The following is a 13778-nucleotide window of genomic DNA, read 5'->3' on the forward strand; positions in this document are numbered from 1 at the left end:
CTGCTGATAACTATCCAGAATGAACAGATGCTAACTAATGGAAGAATGGAAATTTGGCTTCTATATCCTTTACATAGAAATTAATACAAACTATCAATAGACTTTTTTTTTTTTCGTGTCCAAAGCATAAATCAAAATTCTAGAAATCTGGCGTGACCTTAAAAATGTTTTTAACAGTGAACGAATCTGTCCGTGATAAATGTATTTTGCATATGAATCTATGGACTAAATGAAATAGAAAGCCAACCCCGAATGTAATGACATGGAGATATCTCTTACCACTTGGACTTTTTTCTTACCAGAGTGAAAGATCTAAAAATAGTTGTCTGCTCATGTCTACTTAAAATGTGAAAAAAGTAGCATAAAAGGTTCTTAAGATTTGTTCTACTTCCAGAGTCTGATTAAAAGTCTATAAAAGCTGAGACAAAACTTTCATTTTGTTGGAAAAGGTAAAAGGTCCCTTTACTGTGACCCAATGAAAGATTTCGCAGGATTACATTTCGAGAAGATTTGAAGATTTCATTTCATGAAAAATGATAACTCCGATGCAAAACTAGGGCCAATGTCTCCCGTGTTTGGGGTCACGGTGATGTTACTTTGGTGTAGTCTCAAAGATTTAAAACACACATCTCTTTTCTGAAGGCAAATAGGGAAAACATTACTATGAAAGTAGTTTCTGCATGAAATAATCCCCTGACATTTTAAATATCTTTTGCAATACTGAGAATTTTGACTACAAAGTGCAATATAAACTAAAAGTTGTTTTTCGACGCAAGTAAAATGTCAAAAAAAAACTTTGTAATTGTTAGATTAGATTGTTTTTCTCTTTATTTCCAGTAACCCTTGTACTACAAAGAGCAATTTAGACTGTAATATAGTAAAACCATTCTTATGCCAGGCAGGAAAATCCAGTAGGAACAATGTCTATGATTTAGGCCTCAATACATTGCAGTGGAAATCTGCAGCAGATCTGGGGCCAATCTGTAGCCCCCAATTCGCAGTGAAACATATCGACACATTAAATCCCATTTTCAAGTTTCATGCAAATTTTTTGGTTGAAAATCTGCAACAGATCTGCAGAGCCTTAACATACTTTCATACGAAATACAAGAGTATACGAAATACATAAGTAGAAATCTTTGCAATTTTTGAATTTTTTTAACCCCTTCTCATCAGTCATTTTTACAATTTCGTTTTTTACTCCCCCTGCTTTGGAGTTAAATTCAAATTGATAGAGGGCGGAGTCATAGTAGATTCAGTGCTAGTAATAGCAGCGGAAGCCCCCTTAATATTTGTTCCTGTGCTCTGATATCACAGTATAGGAATAATTAATACACTGGTAAAAAATAAATCACAGTGAAGGTGCTGGTGCTATCAGACAGCCCTGCTATAATTTATCCCTGTAGTATAATGCTATAAACCCGTAGTATAAGGCTGAGTTCAGACAGGGTTTTTTGGTCTGGAATTTGACATGGACCAAAAAAGGGCTAGCCGCCCCTGGATACCAATGCAGTGCACTCCGCTCCGGATTAGGCCTAATTGAATGGGCCTAGTCGGAAGGGAGGTGTCGCCAGGCGAATGTCCGCAGCGTGTCATGCACCTCTTAGCGTCATAGCTTCTGCACGCCCACCGCTGCCTCCAAGCCCCCCCTCCTGCTTATTCACGGCAGCTTCTATTGAAAGCACACGCATGCGCAGTAGCGCTCCCTCCAGCGCTCCAGCGCCATTTTCCCATAGAAATCATTGCGAGCGCTACTGTGCACGTGCATGCTTTCAATAGAAACCACCATGAATAAGCAGGAGGAGGGGGGCTTGGAGGCAGCGGTGGGCATGCAGAAGCTATGACACTAAGGGGTGCACGACACGACTGTGCACGATCAAGCTAATTTACATTTTAATTATCAAGGTAATTAACAAAAACCGGGGGTGTGTGTCTTTTTAAACAGCAGCACCTGAATACCCTTTTTAAAGGCTATTCAGGAATATCTGTAGCTCCTAACCTGTAAATCTGCTGATAGAGCCCCTTTAATGGTAGGAGCTAAATATGTTTATATTACACTCCCTCCCCGCTGCTGCTAAAATGGAGTGAAAAAAGGGGGAAAGCAGAGAGAGCAGACACATTTAGGTGCAGTGTGCTGTTACATGCAAGTTGCAGCAGATAGCCAGCTATGTGAAGGAGTTACAACCATTCTACAGCAGCAGAATGATAGGAAATTTGTAAAGAATATTATTGTACATAGAAATGTTTGGATCACCCAAAAAGAGTGCAAAGGTTTCGGTTGCCTTTATGTATTAAAAATGTTATTTTTTTTCTATCAGTATCATGATATTTGCAGGTTTGTAAGAATCTCCAAGCTAGCTAAACGTATAGAACATTTGTACAAGCGATACAGGAAAATATCTCCAAGATGTCCCTAGAAGCAAAACTAGTTCAGTTTGAATTATTATGATACAGTATTAGATTTTAGCTAACCAAATCAATTTTATAACATCTAAAACCAATTGATTTTCTTTCCCTAGAGCTGTCAAAAAATGTATTTTTATTGGAGCCAGACACACAAAGCTTTGAAATTGGGATTTAAAAATCAAGTAGGCATCAAAATGTTCACATGACCACGAGCTATTTTCTGTCTTTTTCACTGATACTTAGGCAGCTATTACTTCTAACAAAGCATTACAGGAAATATTCCTCCAGGTGTTCCAGTGTATAAAGACATTAATTATTTAGATATTTTCTGAATTTGTTACAATAATTTGTTAAACTTTCAGAAAAAAAATCGCAAGTATGAATTTAAATTAAAATATTTAGCTGTCTGCAATGTTTCTTACACTTTTACCTTAAGGAGTTTCAGTTCTTGTTTTTTAACCCCTAGTTAGGCTAAAAATCAAAAAACGCTGCAAACGTACCTGACTGCCTGACCAGCCCATTTGGGACCCCAGTTTTTATTCGCCTTCTACCTGGACACAAGCATGTCGGCCAATGGGCCTTGAGTCTTGATGTTCTGTTTCAGTAGGTCAGAAAATCTGGGGATGACAACTGGGAATCCCGGCTTGATCTCCAGCTAAGTGGACAGGTTACCACCCACTTGGAGAGCATGGAGTGATTCGCATAAATTTAAGCATATTATCCCCTATCTGACTTTGGCTATCTCTAGCACTTCCATTGAAATGAATGTGTTTTCGACTGGTGATATCTTTACAAATCATATAAGTAGCATCTTAGTGTCACATGAAGGTAGAGAATCTCTTCATTCATACAACACCAGAAGCAAGTTTCTATTAGAGATGTATAAACCTCTCAATATTTGATTCAGATTCAGATGGCTCGGATCCCTAATTCATGGTCAAACATGTGTGGATAATACTAGAAGTGAAATTATTGTACTCTGGGGTCTCTTTGAGCCCCAAAGTATAATAGGTGGAGGCCCAGGGGAGGTGTAAAAAAATACTACAATGCTCTTTTTTTTGCCTTCTCAGTGATATCATGTGAACAGGTCACCGCTAAGGCCTGTGAATGGTAAAATGGACACGCCCATGAGGATGCCCAAAAGAGGTAAGGAAAACTGAATATACATTGATTTTTTAAAAAATTTTTTTATCTCCCCTGGGCACCGACTTATTATAATCTGAGGTCTTAAGAGACCCTAGGCTATAATAATTTCCCCCAATGCATGAAGTGGTGGCCATTTTAGTTCATTCAATTAAAATCCTCAGTCAATGAGCAAACGTGAAATATAAATCACATCAATATTTGGTATGACCGCCCTTTGGAGGAGGAGTCCTGAAAGCGATGATCCGGCCCCTGCAGAACCCTGATCTCTTCACCATTGATTCTGCCTGAGATTACATAAAGAGATAAAGGAGTCTGACCCCCTTTCCCCTACTTATTAAGCCATTTACTTCTGTTTTTCCACCATGTTATTCATATTATCGTTAATCGTTATGTTAATAATTACTAATTGCTATTTGGACCAGGGAACATCCCTGTTTTTAAAGGCCAATTTAGTGGCATACGGATTAATACGTGTTAGGTCTGATCTCTTTAATAAGATATTGTAACATGTTTCGCCTTTCATTTACTTTTACTCTTGTTATCTAACATCATTTATCAAGAGACTTGTTAAAAATTGTTTTGGTTATTGAACTTGTCCTATCAAAGGAATGAATACTTGTTTGAAAGATGTATTTGTCTGTCTTTGTCTTCGTCTCTTTCTATTACTCTCGCTATTCGACTTTTAGTAGCAAGGGATCAGACTGACTGAAGAGATGATAAACTGTTTGAGCCCAGCAAATAAAACTGACACACACAGAAAATCAATATCATTTTGAAAGATCAAGTTGAGCTTGCACCTATCAAAGTGACTCTTGCATCAGGAAGACATTATCTTTTCCTTGTTTTGTACAATTGTTTTAGCCAATTGAGCGCCATTTGAAGGGCAATGTCTATATAACCTAGGACTATGGATTAGAAGAACTCCATTGCTTTATGTTCTTAGAATTATGAAGTTCATCTTGTCACTTTGTCTGAAAGTGACTTTGGAAATTTACTTTATTGAAGAAGCATTTGGGATATTTTTATAACAATGTCTTGCCTGTCAATTCCAATGAATTGCTGGGCAGCGACTTCCTCCTACAGAGTGCTATTGAAGAAGAATATTTTTATAACAATCTCTTGCCTGTCAATTCCAATGAATTGCTGGGCAGCGACTTCCTCCTATATAGTGGGATTGGAAATTTACTTTATTGAAGAAGAATTTGGGATATGTTTATAACAATCTCTTGCCTGTCAATTCAAATGAATTGCTGGGCAGCGACTTCCTCCTATACAGTGCTATTGACGAAGAACATTTTTATAACAATCTCTTGCCTGTCAATTCAAATGAATTGCTGGGCAGCGACTTCCTCCTATATAGTGGGATTGGAAATTTACTTTATTGAAAATATGTTTATAACAATCTCTTGCCTGTCAATGTCTGTTGTTAGATCAGTATAGCACAGGAGAGGATTGCCCTATTCAGATTGATATTGACTAGGCTACGGTGAAGTCTAAGGAATGTCATCAGTAGGATTTCCAGGTGACAGTTCCCAGAATAGTCACCAGTCGTAGTTGTAGGCAGATGAGACAGAAGGAATGTCACTAGGAGTTATCATGTAAAAGATCACAAGATTAGTCAGAGGAAGGAACAGAAATGTAGTCAATGGACAAGATGTCAAGACCAATTGAAGGACAAATGGACAGTAAGTACTAGGCCGAGGGATCTAAAGGAGAAGATGGCAGACAAATTTAAGAAATAATACACATGATAAAGGGAGTCTGTTCCCAAAACGCGTAGTGCCCCTTGTATTTTGATTAAAGAGTGATTTTTTTTCAACTTATGAAGTGAGGTCTTTTTGTCTATGGATGTGCGCGGCCTGTCCTGTCACAGTTGTGGGTGTCTCACCCCAATTCTACTCCCATTGTCTGACGTTTAAGGACAAGAAGGCTGCCACCCAAAAATGGGTCTATTTTATGAGTATTGGTTGTTGTGGCATTTTCACACCTATTGAAGGGAAGAGGCCATTTCGTCTCTCATACTTTACACCATTTTAATACTCCTTTTGAAACTGTGCCACTTGGCATTTCTATGAGCAGTTGGGGATGCCATCTCCCTGTCTTCTTAAAATATGCAGAGAGAAAAGTCCTGAAAGAAATCTGGGTGGAAACGCATTGGACCCCATTATAGTCTATGGGGTGTGCAGGATTCCGCGAGTATCTGCTTTATAAGTGGATAGGATTTCTGTTTTTTGGATCCCCAAGTGGATCTGAAGAACAGAAACCCAAATGCTGGTGTAAATCTAGAGTAATACATGAGCGAAATGGATAGGGAGCAGAATACTCCACTACTCCCCTACCCCCTGCCTCAGGCAAATAGAAAAGGGTTTGTAGCCAGTAAAACTGATAGGATGCCATGTATGAAGGTATACAGCCATGGACAGATTGCCCCGTGACACTCTCCATATAGTTCAACTTTTAGGGAAAACGCAGGTACCCTTTAATAAGAAAATGTATGGATGGGCATGGGAACAAATCAAATCAAATAGGCTTTATTGGCATGTCCAAATGGATATTTGGCATTGCCAAAGCTAGTAAAGTGGGGGGGGGAGTTGGAGTCGAGGGGGAGCGTATGGGGGTGCGGTGGGGGGGGTGGCTGATTTGGGGTATAACAGTCCATGGAGTCTCAACTTCCTCTTAGTTGGTGACCGCTATATGGGGAGGTGGGGTGGGGTATAACAGTCTGTGGAGTCTGGTCTGAGTTTTCTAGAACGTTGCGGAGTTGGCCATTGCTGGATAGCCTAGCTTTTAGCCAGTGTTGTGGCCTGTTGCTAGCTAGCTGCAGTTGAAGGCAGTAGGTTGTGAGAGGTCATCTACAGCTCTCTAGGTTAGTTAGTGATGGCTAGGATACAACAGGCAATCCTATGCCAAAGGGCCCCATTGTTTTCATAAAAAGCATTAAACATCTCCATGTTGTATTATGACTGAACCATGGCCAGCATGTCTCCAATAGTGGTAAAAAGAAAACATCAAAACCTGAGGTCCCCCTTAAATTTGAAGTTTTGAAAATGGCGGCACCCACACCTTACTCAGATGACTCGGTCACATTTGACCAAGGCATATGAAGGTGCCAGTTCTCCACTGTATACAACGGAGTCCTGACTCCTGAGTCAATGACATATTTATGGTCCCAACATAAGCTGTAGTATGAAGGCAGATATTGGGAAGGGGTTAACATTGAAATTGCAAACATAACTTAATACATATACTATATATGTATGACCGGAATAGATACAGCCCTTTCCATTAACTAACAGAATGTTCTTGGCTGTATAAGATGAACAGATATTCCTTTTTTTCCTTGACTTATTTAATGTAACAATCTGCAGATAAGTTCTTATCATAATGAAGTGTGGTCAACAGTCTAAATACGAGCAGCTGCTTAATCGCACCATCTATCCAAATGTGGGATCTAACCTGACGCCATCTGTTTTATCCTCGGTAGAGAAGCCTATAATTGACATTTATTTTGATTCTGCTTCTTACTTTTAGAAGAGTTTAATAAAGTGGATGGGATACAATAATGTCTGCAGCCGTTTTAGCGCACAGTCTTCTATGTGTGGGAAATAGGAAGAAACAAAGTCAGTCTCATGGAACGATGTTATTAATTGAAGAGGATTCTTCACCCCCTCCACAACTCCACGACTTTGCGTCCTTTAACCCTTTCCCATTGAAGACATTTTTTCGATTTTCATTTTTTTTCTACACCCCTCCTTTCAAAGCCCATCACTTTTGTACTCTTCCGTTCACAGAACCATATTAGGGCTTAATTTTTGTGAGACCAATTTTACTTCATAGTGGTACCATTTAATATTTCATATGATGTACTGGCAAAAAGATTCAGAACAGGGTGGAATTAAAGCAAAACTACACTTGCATCACTTTATTAGGGGGCGTTCACCCTACCCCCACTGTCCGCCCTGGGGTTTCCATCTTAAACCCCAGGAAAACTGGACAGGGGATGACTTGCCCGTGGTCAGCTTTAAAACCCATCAATTTGAATAGGTTTTTAACCCCTTCCCGACATCCGCCGTACCAGTACTACTTGTAGTTTCATACTACAGCGTTCCCGGCACCCTATGGACTGCCATATGATATGCTTTACGACATATATATTTATACTATAGCTCCATAGGGCTCATAGGTCAACACTTGGAAGTGACATCCAAACAAGACAGGATATATCGAAAATCAAGTCATAGATAAAAATACATTTCACCTAAGTAACTCTAATACACTTTAATGACTCTAACAAGCAGGTCGCGTGCTCTCTCACCTACTCAAAGCCGACATATTGACCTATAAAGAATACTCAGACCTTGAAACACCTGTAGGGTAATTTTCTAATTTCCCTCAGACAGATAACAAATTGACATAATTTGACTAAATGAAAATGAAGGGATGGGAGTTGGGAGACGGATTGGAACGGCTACAGTAGCTATTTATCTCTTTTCTTGGCTAATTATGGACATAGATACAATGTTTCATTTTAGTTAATGATCTTTGAACTCGTCGTTTTTTTCTCTCATCCTCTGTATAAGGATTGTTCAAAATAAAAATTAGAAGGAATTTGTTATTGTCGTATAAGTTTAAGACGCTTTTTTGATTTGAAATTTTATTTGGTTCAGAAATGGGCAAACCACTTCGTTGCGAGCCGGGTTTGATGATTAGCATGGTCAGGATGGGATTTGTAGCTGAAATAAGGAGAACAGAACGGTGGTTTTATTACTTAGGTTTGAATGTGGTCTTAGCATTTTAAGGTGCAGTGTATATCTAAAAATAACATAAGGCTAAAGCGCCACGCAGCAAATCGCCGCAAAAAAGATCACGACATTTTTAACAAAGTATTTTTCATAGGAAGTCCACAGAGTTTTCCTACTTTACCTATACAGAAAACAGACAGCATTCTAAAATTGACATGCTGCGATGAAACATTTTTGAAAACACAACTTTTCCACTGCGGTTTGTTTTCTGCAATGTGTGGATGGGATTAGCCAGAATCCATCTACTTGGCAGGTACTATAAAATGCAGTGTTTATTTGCTGCGGTGTTTTCACCATGGCCAAAATGTTGTTTGTTGCTTGGTTCACATCTTCGTTTGGTAATCCATTCGGGGAGTCTGCATGGGGACCCCCCACACGGACTACCGAATGCATTGACAAACAGTGAGCAGTGAAAGCACACGGACCCCATAGGAGTCACGCGGACTGGAAAGTAGATCATGAAGTATTTTTCTGTCTGCATGTTACGTGAGACACCGCTCGGAAAGCACACGGACCCCATTACAATCTATAGGGTCCGTGTAGTTTCATAATGCATTCGGTAGACCGTTTGGGGGGTCCACATGTGGACCCCCTGAATGGATTAGGCTGGGATCACATCTGCGCCCTGTAATCCATTATACAGGTTTCCTATTACTGCCCAAAACTGGAGAGGAGACAGAAACCGTCTCCTGTCTGTGAGCGCCCGTGAGTGTTTTGTGCTCTCCGCGGCGAAACCGTTTATTTTTACCGGACACAAAGTCAGACATTCAGGACTTTGTGTCCAGTTTTAAAAAAAATGGTTTTCGCCGCAGAGGCACATAACGCTCACGGGCGCGCACTGCCGGACATGGTCTGTCGGGTTTCCGTCTTCTGTCTGCAAAAGAAGGAAACCCGACAGACGGAGACCAGGCGCAGATGTGAATGAGCTGTAACCATACTTTACTCCGTAAGACACAAGATTTTATAAATCCGTATACTCCATAGACGTCAGCGTATTATGTAGAGTGTATGCCCTATTATAACTACTTTATTGCATATTGTGTTACATTTCTATTATATGATATATATTATATACTCATTCATAATCCATACCATATTTGAGATAACCAGGTTCAGTTTAATGCAAGTCACAGCAGAAGATTACACAGAACAGATCTGTTTCCATAGTCCGCGCTTCTTGTAGCAGACGTCAACATAAAAGCTGCAGAAGGAGACTTATAATGGAAATAATGGTGACAGTTTTACACTCGGTTTGATTAAATTAAACATAGGTGCTCGGTCTAAGCGCAGGTCTCTCGGGCAATGTCAGGGTTCTCTATGTAGCGGTAAGAAATCTGCACACAGAAGAATTTTTCAGTAGTTTTACATGCAAACATCCTCCGGGCTGTATCTCAAACAGATTGTTATTGCAATGACCCTGCAAGATCTCTCCCAATCATTCGGTACATATCTGCAGGTCCTTTATGAGTTTCGTTAGATAATCTCAATGCAGGTTGATTGGAGGGACGTTGAAATGTTACTGTCCTTAAACATCAAATATACCGTACAGTAGTTGTATCTACCTTACAGCTATGGATAGAAGCAAGCAATAAAGAATATATGATTGAGTAGACATGGGCGGAACATCTTAAGGAGTTATACAGGATTACAAAGATACAACTTTTTATCTTCAGCAACCGTGTAACACTCGTCTACAAGCTTTTTTTTGTTGCAGTTTTTGTTGCGTTTTCTTTTTTAAGCCAAAGTCAGGAGTTTCTAGAAAAGTAATGTAAAATATAAAGGAAGGTCTTACACATTTCCTTTCTGTTGATGCCACTCCTGACTTTGGCTCAAAAACCCGCAACAAAATCTGCAACATATAAAGCTGCGTTTCCGCATGAGATGTTCTTATATTATAAAATCAGACGTTAGAACTGTAGCCAAATATTAGTGATCTTGTTTTGTTTACTTAGAATAGAATCACACTTAAAATCACAAGTAAAAGTGTTTCCTTTATATTGTAGGGGATTGTAGGGTTATAGGATGGACTGGATGGACTGATGTCTTCATCTAACCTCATCTACTATGTAACTATGTAACTACTGACTCAAAACTGCATCAAAAACTGTGATAAAGACAGCTGGATAATTCCGGTCGATGGTGAAAATTCTTGCAATATTTATATTGATGGTGGAGATCCTTTTTGAAGCATACATCCATCTTTGGCCTGGACCACATATGGTTTAGTCTGAGCTGTTAACCACTGGCTGACTCGACCTTGGCTAAACCATTGTGCTACACACTGTCTACCAATAAATATTTGGACACCTGGGGTAGAATAGAAAAACAACATTCCTTCCTCTCCAATAGTCAGTAGACCCCAGCAGATGCTTCCTTACAGATGGGATTGATGGACACAATCCTCCCAGATGCCTGGTGACACTCCTGGTGTATGTGAGCCATCGGTTGGGTGCGGTTTCTCTGGCCAGCACTCGTCGCTCTCTATCTCCCAGTTTCGGGGGTCTGCTGACTCGGGGCACATTCTAACAATCACCGTTCACCTTCCACTTCGTAATCACATAGGCCACTGTCAATTTTGGGTAAGTCAGTTGGCTTGCTATATCCCTTAAGGATCGACCATTTCTGTGGTTCCCCACAATTACCCCTTTCTCGAAATAGGACAACTCTGCACTTCGTGGCATCTTACATGCGACTAATGCCAATGCTGTTTCCTATTTAACGGTGGAAGGTGTGACGTACATCACGACCACAGATATCTGCATTTGCATGGGTGTCCAAATACTTATTGGTAGACAGTGTACAGTATCAGTGCAGCAGATATAAATAAATCCCATCCAGACACTGTTGAGTAAACCTGAAGCTCAAAGCGTCTTGCAATGAGGGGTTTTGAACCTCTGACTCACCATGTGTCAGTTTGTAGTTAGATTTTGGGCTCCAATTATTGGAAATTTGATTTCAGTGAAGATTAATTAACCCCTCAGTTCCCTTGTCATTTAATATATGATGGAGATGCTTAGCTGCTGATATATATGTTAGGAATATAACATGGAGTAATATTATATAGTGTGTTGGACACTTGACCTAGCTCTTGGTTATCCTTCTTTTTCTTATTTCAGACCTTGTGAATTGATCTAAGGAAACATCACTGGGGAGATTCCCTGGAATGAAATATGAAGGATTTGTAAGGAAAGATGGTATTAAAAGAGAGTTTCTTGGGAGTAACATGTAATGTGAATATGAGGAGGGTTTAGTGTCTGTCTGGGGAATCTAAAATAACTTGAAGTCATTTTTCACACGTCAGTACACAGTTGGATATTTTTCAACAATCTGCTGTAAATGTGGTGAAAATCCAAAAGGTCTTCACTGCTGTATATGGATGTGTATTGTATAGAGCCATAATATGCTGCTAATAGACAAATCGTAAAGCTCTGGGGACCCAAAATGAAAATTTTATCTGAGACAATGACCATGCGTGGTATTTTTAATACTATTGTCTTGTTGTAAGAAAAAAAATAGCATTGCCAAACAATGTCTTTGAGTTGAGGATACAATATTTCAGGAAGGTACCATGCTGTATCACAAGGAGAGCTATGGGTCTGTAGTATGGGCCTAGAAACATGCTGATCAGAGATGGGAAAATCAGTTCGTAACAAACCAGATTTGACCTGAATTTTCCAAATTGAACGTCATGATGCTCAGCATGCCCATGACACCCCTAAGACTAAATAACAGGCCTCAGGGGTGACCCCAGGTTTATAATCTCACAAGAGTGCACCAGACATCACCACAGACAAACTGGAGGATCACGTCATTTGAACATGGGACGAAACAAATCGACAGAGGTCCGCCCACATCTAACATTGATAAAGGGGTTTTACAAGACTATGGTACACTGTCTACCAATAAGTATTTGGACACCCAGTAAAGATCTGCGAAGGTGGAGGTATGGTCTGGGGGTGTTTCTCCTGGTATGGACTGGGAACCTTGGTCCCAGTTCATAGTAAACTCAACGCCAACGCCTATTGTACCATTTTACATAAGCATGTGCTTCCTACATTATGGCAGTTCTATGGGTTGGACCAATGTTATTTCCAGGGTGACAATGACAGCTGTCATGTAGGTCTACCATGGCTTGGTTACCCGGACCTTCATGCTCTATGTGTTTGTACATTTACAAATTGTTACTTTCTTGTACCACTATATTGGCTGTAAAAGATTTGTAAAATGTTAATGAAATGAGATTTGAAAAAAAAAAAAAATCAGGTTAACCGACTGGACTGGCCTGTGCAGAGCTCAGACCTGAACCCTATCGAGCACCTCTGGGATGAGTTGGATCGCCAAGCTAAGGGGTGCAGCAGCCGGCCAAAATCGGTGAAAGAACTTATCTGTCTTCTCCAAGCCGAATGGAATAAAATACCACTAGCCGTCATACAAGGACTTGTGGAAAGCCCCGGAGGGTTGAGGCTGTGATTGCCGCTCGTGCCGCTCAGACCACAGGTTTCCAAATATAGACAGTGTATTGATAGATGGGAGTGAATAGCATTTCCAAGCACAGCCACTATAGAAAGCCACTAGAAAGCAGTTAATTTGATGTCATCAGGATACGCTCAATGAAATCTAATGTTTCACTATGGCAAGAGTTGTTGGATATATACATGAATAACAGCCTACCGTATGACCAATCTAAAGATGGGTTATGCTCTTCACTGGCCAAAAGCTACAATTGGTCTCTTACGGCTAACATAAAACATTCTAGTTGAACACTCCAAACTCGTTGCACTTGGTCTCTACCCGACTCCAATCCATGAAAGTAAGAAAAATAAGGCAACACGATGATGTGTTAAAAATACTAGCATGATGAATTACAGTAGCTCCTTGGAACAACTGATTGTAGGCGCCCCACTGGCAAAATATGTTTGAAATCCACTTGTGCAGGCCTTTTGTACTAAATTCATCTTGAGATAAAAGAAAGAGAGTTAATGAAAGGATAATTTCCTCTCATATGCTAATTAAATATCCTACAAGGAGTAGACAAGCAGATCACTGTAGGGGACTGATCCTAGAGATATTCAATGAAACACTAGGACTTTTGTTCATAATGCTAGTCTTAGTACTTGCCTTTGTAAAGTTGATTTACAAATATATCCGCTGTAATCCTATTTGACACATAATGAATGCATGTAAGCTTCACATTTAACAAACAGGATTATATCAAAAATGGATTTGATTTTAGTTGTGAAATATCAGATTTATGAATTATTTATTAGTATGTATTTAGCATTATTATTATTATTATTATTATTATTATTATTATTATTATTATTACTGTTGTTATTATTATTATTATTATTATTATTATTATTAGATCTAACCTTTTCTGTCTTCATAAACATAATTGAAATTAAACATAGTAGGGAACATACC

This window comes from Leptodactylus fuscus, chromosome 11 (genome assembly GCF_031893055.1).
Source record: "Leptodactylus fuscus isolate aLepFus1 chromosome 11, aLepFus1.hap2, whole genome shotgun sequence".
In the NCBI taxonomy this organism is placed as follows: Eukaryota; Metazoa; Chordata; class Amphibia; order Anura; family Leptodactylidae; genus Leptodactylus; species Leptodactylus fuscus.